This window comes from Melospiza melodia, chromosome Z (genome assembly GCF_035770615.1).
Source record: "Melospiza melodia melodia isolate bMelMel2 chromosome Z, bMelMel2.pri, whole genome shotgun sequence".
Lineage (NCBI taxonomy): Eukaryota > Metazoa > Chordata > Aves > Passeriformes > Passerellidae > Melospiza > Melospiza melodia.
Genome location: NC_086226.1, coordinates 5,339,444 through 5,348,641, shown reverse-complemented (window position 1 = coordinate 5,348,641; position 9,198 = coordinate 5,339,444). Strand labels below are relative to the sequence as shown.

Genomic DNA, 9,198 nt, shown 5'->3' with positions numbered 1-9,198 from the left:
TGTCGCCATTGAGTTACACCTATTATAAACCCCATTTTTTAAATGCTGCACGTCATCAGTTCCATCATTATCAAACTCCTTGCATAAGAATAAAGTGCTTTGATGAGAGAACTGATCATATGTGAAAGTTATGCATTTTAAGAGACTCTATCACATTTGTGTTTTATCAAATAGTTCCTAATGATGTTCCATAATACAAAATTAAATATTTCTGTCTCAGTTCTGTGTTCTTATTCATGAGTTGGGCATTAATTGTTAAACAATGCAACTGCTTGTTTATTTGTACTAGATGTGATTATTTATATTCTGAGTAGTCTGCAAGGTCTTTAACTGCATTGCCTAGCCATTTTTATGAGTTTGTGTGGGGAGAAGGGAAAGGTTAAGTTATTGAACTCATTTCCCTGCTCTTGTAATAGAAACCATTTTCTTTATTATTTTATTAAAAATAAATTGATTTTTTAAAAAGACAAGAAATAAGAGAGCTATAAAAATATGTGTTTACACATGCTATGCATTTGATTATACTGGAAACTGTCTAAAGCAACTCCACTTGATATGAATGATATATGCGTATTTAAAACGTGTCTGTATCCATATTTACAACTGTTTGAATGGTGAAATTTTAACACAGTTATGTGCTTCACTAAACCTGTTGGTTTGTTTGTTTTTGGTTTTTTTTGGTTGAGGAGTGAAATTCATCTGACTGGTTACATATATTGTTTATCTCATTGAGAGCTGTCTAGATTTTCCTTATACTTACTGAAGAGAATAAGGTAAATTTAGATAATAGTTCATATCATCTTCTGTTCTAGGAAATGCCTGAGATAGAGCACAAAACAATAAAATACCTAATACTTTTCATTATTTAGAGAAATTTCTCAGATATGCTCTGTAAAGTTGGGGAGATTGTTAAGAGGAATTTTCTCTGAACTTCTACCCATTTTCCTTGAATCAGGCCTTGTCAGAACTTATCAAGTACTGCTTTACTAATTATAATGATAGGCTATAATAAGAGCATTAAATTTACACTGAGTATACTTGTATTTACAGAACTACCTGTTTTCCAAGGCTTGAGCAAGCATTGACAGAGTAAAGAATTTTATTGCTAATACAACTTTTAAGGTTCTATAGAAAATAGATTTTGCCTGAGATCTTGCTAAGCAATATATTGTTATTTTGTAAACCCACTTTTTGGGGTTTAGTTAGATTGTTGGTTCATGGGTTGGTTCGTTTGCTTGTTTGTTTGTTTGTTTTGGTGGGTTTTTGAGTTTTGGGGTTTTTTTGTTTGTTTTTTTGTGCTTTTTTATGTGACTTTTTCAACTTAAAATTTACTGTAGATTTTAATGCAATAAAGAAATAGAACTTTTATTTGCTTATGTATCTTAGCCTAAGGTCCACATAAAATCTGTGACTGAAAATTGACACACACTCCCTCGCACCACGGTGTAAGGATTTTTATTTTATTCGGATGTCGGAATACCTGGCTGAGTAACCAAAATAATTATTTGTATTTTCCATAATATAAACAAAGATATAGTTAGGCAATGCATTAACTGATTCTGCCCAGTTTATTCACTCACCTCCATATCTTTTCAATGATTCTTGATTCCTTCAATGTATTATATTACATGTGTAATGAGCTTCAAGATGTGATTATTTCTGTAAAAAAAAAAAAAAAAAAAAAAAGAAATTCTTAGTTCATCTCTGCTTTCCTATTTGCTGGAATACCGCCCTGAAATAGAACAAAGTTCAAGTGATAATTACCTAGGAATCATAATCAGAGAGGGATTCAGCTTTCCTTACATTATATGTGTACAGTGTAGAAATCTGCAGCTCATCTCCTTGGTTTAAAATCTTGAGGAATAAAATACTCTGAATTCTCACATATCATCTGCTCTGTAGACCTACTTCAGAATAGTGAAATTATATCTGAGCTGTGGCTATTTTTCTCCATTGATTACACAAGGATGTTTGTAATTGAGTAGTTCAGATAAAGTTGTTTATAACTTATATCTGATTAGGTAAATCCTTGTTTGAAGTAGCTCCTTTTATCTTTTCCATGTCATATATCACAATGGCCTGAGACCAGAAAAGTAAGATAATTTAATTCAAGATTCAGAGATATTAGACTATGAGCTATCAGTGTTAAGCAATCTTGCTTCAAGTCAGTATTGTGTGAACTAGCCAGTTCCTTGTTGCATTACAGCCATAAGAGAACTGTGCATCCTGTTCAAGTATCATAATAACTTCCCAAAAGCCCTGAGGGTTTCTTTCTGGAATTTTCTACTCCAGTAATGCTCTTATTTAGACAATGCACAAATCCTCATAATTTTTGAACAATTGAGCTGTTCTGGGACAACACAGAAACTAAAAACAAGATGTGGAACTCATTCTAGGAGATGATAAGCCCAAGAAACATTAGCAGTAAAGCAAGACTAACTGACAGTAAAAGTAGCACAACAATTAAAACCTTAACTATCAGCTTTTGAGCAGGGAATTTGTTGAAGCTCCACCTCTAAGTCCGTGCTCAGAATCCAGATCTAACCAGGCTGACCAAATTAAATAGCGATGAAAGTTCCACAGTGAAATGAATTCCACAGTCTGAACTCAGCTTCAAGTGGGCATTTGTCTTCATTACAAGCCCAGCATATATTTGGCACGCTCTGAACTCATGTCTTTAAAAGAGCTCCATAAGTTAATGAACAGGAAGATTGAAACATTCGCCTGGTGCCTACTGCCACATACTCAGGACTGGGGTAGGGGAGAGAGCAAACTTCAACGTCCTTTTCTCTCCCTTCTTCACATACAAAATGGACTTGCTTGAGAATCTTTCAGCTGTTAGAAAAACAAACCAAGATAAGCAAACAAGCAAGCAAACAATCCAACAGAAACCCTAACCAATAAATTTCCCCTCTTTCCTCCCATCCTGTCCTTTCATTTCTGCTCCCGTGCTTGCTTTGTGTTACTCGAGGATTCCCCACAAACTTCCCAGAAAGATTCAAAAGTCTTAGATTTTCATTGTTCTTCCATAATTCAGTGTTCCATCTATTAACTGTGATAACTGCTAGGAAAAAAATAAAAAGGGTGTAAACATTTTAAGGTCAGGCACAAAAAAGTCTTCCTGCTCTGCAACTTAATTTCTTCATTACCATCAGAAAGACTTCCAGACTTTGCTTGATGTATGCAGAGTATTAAGTACATTGGTATGTAGCACAGATTATGAATTTCCTTTGTTTCTCATTCTGGTTTTTTTTTTTTTTGTTTGTTTATTTGTTTTGTTGTTTTCTTTTTTTAAAGTAATATTATTTTCTGATGGACAGAATAAAAACAATTCAGTCTTCTATTCATATTCTCCACACGCATGTCTTAGAACAAATGATTCACATCACCCAAGGATTTGCTGATGCTGTATATCTGGAAAGAAACATTAGTATTGTAAGGAAGAGTAATAGCTTGCTTAGGAGTTTGACAATCTGAAACAAGAAGGGAGCTGATTAGGCAGTGATTTGAAAATGTCTGAAATGATAGCACTAGCAGGAACCCAATCTTTGATTTTTTTTCCTTTCATTTTGAATGCAATGTGGAAAAAGGTGGATGGAGACGCTGATGTAGAATCAGTGGTGCTAGAGTCGAGCAATGGTCTTTGGCCAGGACAGGGGCAATGCCAAAAAATTATCAACTGCATTGTGAATTCAAAGCAATTCATATGAGTCCTGTATTTATCCACAAATAGACCAAAGAGGTTGTTTATGTTCTCCTCAATGCTTAAAGTGATCTGGTGTTATTTCTCAATTTTACCATTCAGAGTATGCATTAATTTAAAAGTAATTTGATCTAATACCTTGAGGAAGCCACAGAGTTACTAGGATGGTCAGAAAAAAGGCAGCATTCATCTTCTGAGACAACATGGAAGGAATTTCTTTTGTTGAACCAAGCAAAATTAAAGCTGGTGTGGAATAGAGTGGAAGAGAGGAAAAGCAGCTACTTGAGCTAAAGGTAATTTTTACACGGAATAAATCAATAAACATGACCATGAATAAGTTATATTTAGTCCATTATTAGTCTTTTATCCACTGGGACCTAGAAACCTCTCTGGAGAACCACTCCTACAAAAACAGTGGGAGGGAAAATAATAACTGATTTTAAAAATGATTGCTGTAAGTTGAGTGCCATTGTGCAGTGGCAGCCGAGGTGAGTCTGGATGGACAAGGACACCTATTCCACTTTGCATCTTTAAGTAAGCATAAAGCCTGACATAGATATCTCTTGTCTCTTCCCTAATGATCTTTCATGTCCTGATTGGAAAAAAAAAAAAAAAAAAAAGGAAAAACGAAAGAAACTGAACAAGCAGAAAGATCTGGACATTTCTTGTAACACGGTTCCAGTTTCTGCTCCACTGAGCTGACCCACAAGCATGCTCTGACTATGAAGTTATCAGGCAGCAGACCCTCTTGACTCCTGGTGGCTTTTGAATGCTGTATTCTTAAGTCAGCTCTCCCTGTGCTCTGCAGCAGCCCTGTCACAGCCCAGCTAAGAGCTCTGACTCATTCTGCCAACCGAGCACTTAAAATGTGGTGTTATTCAGTGCTGAGATTTGCCACATGGCTCCAACATAAGTAACTTGCAAAGTCCATTGACTTGTACTGTGAGTCAGAAGTCACTTACAGGATTTAAGAGCATCCATATATTTAACTGCTCTCTTTTTTACCACTTTCTCTTAGACAGCACCTTTATTAAAAAACCTGAAAATGCTTTTCGTTACTTAGGACATTTTATGTCCAGTCCTTCTGGCTGTCTCAGTCTGTAAATTCCATTGCCAAAGACTACATCTCTTAAAAATTTGAAATGATCCTCTCTTGCATTTGTAATTTTTTATTTTTTCCTTTTACTTTTTTTTTTTTTTCTTCCTGTTGAGCATTTCACAGAATCACAGACTCGGTCAGATTGGAAGAGACCACAAAGGTTTATCTTTTCCAATCTTCCTGCTAAAGCATTTTCTCTTTTAAATTGTTTTTGGTCTGTTTGTTTTAAGAAACCTTTCTAACTATGTAACTCTCAATTGTAGAAGAGCAGAAAAGACAAACCAAAAAAATGATCAACAGGAACATGGGCAAATAGAGGTAGGAATAGTGATGATATGGATGTAAGGAGAAAGATCTCTTCCACTGACTTTGATTGCTGATGTAATAAAGAAGAATAGGCATCAAAGTGCTTCTTCCCACTGGAAACCAGCTGTTGTGGCTTATCTGTAGATGGCAAATTAAAGAAAGGCTCCACAAGGGCTCTCCCAAATACAGGCACAAATCAGGAGACCTGAAAGCAATGCCATGTATAATTACAATTTTCTTTAAAATGACAATCAGCTGGGTAACTGAAAGATGTCAAAGAACACGGGAATATTTCTTCCATGGAAAGATATTTCCAGGACCTTGCTCTTTCCTTTCTCTAAGTTTGGGGGGGAAATGTCTGTATGATGCTTATTTTCTCTATTAGTCTGAAAATACTCATTTGCCCTTCTTATCTTTGTTAAACTGGATGCTCAACTCATCAGATCATGAAGACCTCCAAAATTTTGTCAGAAAAATAGATCTGGTGACTTTACCAAATTTGTGGGACTACTTCTTGATAACAAATATTTGTGGGATCAGTATTTTACTTTACAAGCATTTAAGGGCAGTGTTTGTCATATGTCTGTCATATATTTGTCATATTTTTACAATGCCAATCTGTTTTCAGCATTATAAAAAACTTACATTTTCATTAAAATTCTATGTAATTAAGTGTTCTTGTAGCTTTTTAAAACACTATTGTTAAGAACGAGTCCTACAGTTTTAGCTCATTTTATGTAAGTTAACAATACACCATAATAAAGCATCTCAATTTCCTGCACCTCTTCCACCTCAGACTTGTAATACAAGAGACACTTTTTGCCCTACAACTAATTTGAAAATTTATACGTATTTTTCCAAGCAACTTAATTCCAAGAAATGCATCAAGTCAGTATATTTCTTAATTTATTTGGGTCCTTGTAAAGTTTCATCTGATAGACATAAAGCTGTAAGATGATAGCATTGAAATGCAAGTCACAAGCTTCAATTAGGTACAATCAGAAATCATGCGGTGACTTCATTAAGTATCATTAAGAATGATCAAAATATTGCTCTTAGGAAAAATACATCAAAAGCATGCATTTACACATTGATTAAACAGGATCTGCAATTTCTAAAATCTGGTACGAGAAAAAAGAATGTAGTAAATTAAGTGCTCATACCCTACTTAGCAACAAGGGACTGCTTAGCAACCAACAAAGTGAAAAATAATGGATATGGCAGTGCACAAACTCTCAGCCCCCTTCAAAATGGAAGTATGGGCAGCCATAGACAGAAACTGAAATAGATGTCTAGAAAAGGTAAAAAGGAAAAAAAAAAAAAAAAGAAAAAGTTTTACTTCTCTCAATAAATTTCACTTATGTCAAAGATAGCTTATGTGGTCCAAGAGAGAAGCAGCTGGCAACTATCAACCACTGAACAAGAGTCACAATTCCTCTGTGAACTGATCCCCTAGGTGCAAGCACTAGCTTTTTTTTGTCTGCTGCGACCACTTTTTGGGTCAGTATTCCATCTTTCTGTGGTTTCAGACAATTCGGCTACAGCATCTTTAGAGAAAAATCCATTTCCTAACATTTTCTTCTCATATCCTAACATTTCTCCGCTTGATAGAAGCCATGTTTAGGCTTCCAGTTGTCCTGACATGACAGAAGACAAGACGTATGAAATTTTTCAGCCTGAGAGTTTGAGTTTAATTACTTGAAATAACATAAGTTCGTAGATTTATTATCCTTACAGAAAATTTCTCTTAAGTCTCAGTTTCTTAAATGTCATCTTCCACAAAATAAAATCTTTCAAACATTTCTTAGAGTAAAAATTTACCGTCCTTCAACTCTAACCTTTTTAGCACTTTTAGATGGAATTGAATTACTCTTTCTCTCAGAAAGGTGAATTGAAAAACAAAAAAAAACCTGGTTTTTGCCTTGCTTGTTTCCTTAGAAGTCAGCTGAGCCAGGATTACGTAGGAATTATTATTGAGGGAATTATAAAGGTGGGAGAATGATTTTTTCCACAGAAAAATAGAACAAGTGAGAATGACTTTTCCCTAAAGAAGAGAGATTTAGATTAGATATTAGGAAGAGATTCTTTCCTGTGAGGGTGGTGAAACCCTGGCTGAGGTTGCCTGGAGAAGCTGTGGCTGCTCCATCCCTGGAGGTGCTCAAAGCCTGGTTGGATGAGGCTTGGAGCAATCTAAACTTAGTCAGTGGCACCCCTGCTCAGGGCAGTGAGTTGGAAATAGAGAATCTTTGAGATCAATTCCGACCAAACTTTTCTATGAATCTGTGACGCATTTGAACAATCAACGAGGAAACACAGATTATGAAAGTGTTCACAAACATCAGCAGATGCTCTAATTCCGTGTGGTCTGTCACAGACAAAATCATGAAAACACTCTAGTAAAGATACATAGGTGCCTAAAAAAGCCGTGTAGGGGAATCCCTTCCAACACACACCAATGGTTCAGGGAAAAACCAGTAGGCCCTCAATTGCATTGATTGGAACCTAGTAACATAATAGTATTATATTGGCTATTATATTGGCTAAGACCCATATATCACTCAAAACAAATGGTTTTAGTTTGATGGAACATTTTTCCACATGGTTGCTTTCCTACCTTGCGATCACTAATTTTAGAGGCTAGCTTAACTTTGTGAATATATGAATGAATCTTTACATCCCTTTCAAATGTGAATTGAAATTTCACTCCAGATGTCAAGGGATATTTATGATGTGTATACATATCTAGTGTATTCTGTAGTTGCTAAAATCTAGTCCAAGTAACTTCCAGTGGCAATAAATTCCACCATGAAACAAAGATCTTTGTATCTGGTCCACCACTCTCTCTGTTTTCTTTTTTCTCTAATGCAGTTGCTTTATAAGAGAAGAAAAAAATCCCTGTGTATTTTCACTGGATTCAACTCTTGGACATGAAAAACTTATTTAATTCAAAGATCTCAAAGCTGATAGCATATATTAAAAGCGATATTTTCTGAAATTGCCTCAGATTTTTACCTGACACGTGTAAGAGAATTGCAAGTCTGAGTAGGAATGAACGGATGTGCATCGCCCAGGGTTTACAAATTTCCTTTCTCAAGACCTTTGTGCAATATGCAAATGTTGTTGCATTTGCTTACAGCTGAATAAACTGAGGCATCCAGAGGTTAAGTGGCTGGCTGAAGGTTGTGGAGCAAAGCTGTTCCAACACCATGGGCAGACCCCCAGGGTCCTGGTTCCCAGAGTTGTGCTGTGTCTGCTCTATTGATTCTCCCTTTACAACCACTCCAACGTGTTAATGGGCTACAAAGCTAATGGAATATTAAAAGGAGCTTAAGAATTTTGTCTCTGGAGTTTGGCTGGACAAATAATTTTACAAACAAAGGTTTATAAAACGGGGAGAGAGAAGAAGGAATAAAAGGAAAAAGGAAAAATGTCAGAACTGATTGATTAAGGGAAGAAGTAGGTACCTGAGAAATGCCTGGTCTGATGCCAGCACTGGTTCAGGTCAGACAGGGCTATTTTTAAATTATTTGGTATTTTCAGAAATTGATTACTTGGCTAACACATTAAGAAGTAGCTCTACACATTCATTTAATGGGCCAGTGCCTCTTGTACAGGTCTGGAACAGTCACATTCAATCTCATCTACTCCTCGTTAAGTAGTGTTTTCTTCTCCTGTGTTTTTATTTACTGCCAATGCTGTAAGCATAAAACATATAACAAAAAATAAATAAAACCTTAAATAGTCTTTCAGCTGTATGGGCCTTCAGGACAAGTGACTTCACTTCAGGCCTTGTGAGCTCAGTTAAGGCTCAGACATCAATTCTCATTCTTTCATATACCTGCAAATTGAGTAATACTTTCTTTTCATACTGTTACCTTTTTAATGTATAGCCACTTCATTCTAAAAGTGCTCTGGAAAAAAAAAACATGGTCGGTTCTTATACAAAAAAAAAAAAGATGAATAATAAATAATTTTAATTTGATGACCCTGTGTGCACTGAAGTAAGAGCAGAGTGTTTCAAGTGAGATAAAACCAGTGACAACTTTTGAAGAATAACAAAGAGTCTATTGATGTCTTGAATAATGTGCAC

General features: G+C 35.6%; 1 long non-coding RNA gene across 1 annotated transcript; it reads right to left on the bottom strand.

Annotated features, from left to right (window-relative positions):
• Positions 1 to 1,588: 1,588 nt before the first annotated feature.
• On the bottom strand, positions 1,589 to 8,996 carry LOC134432306 (uncharacterized). Its single transcript, XR_010031287.1, has 3 exons — positions 8,984 to 8,996; positions 2,746 to 2,835; positions 1,589 to 1,659 (listed from the first exon to the last, which is right to left on the bottom strand). It is a non-coding gene; the product is annotated as an uncharacterized LOC134432306 (long non-coding RNA).
• Between the last annotated feature and the right edge of the window lie 202 nt (positions 8,997 to 9,198).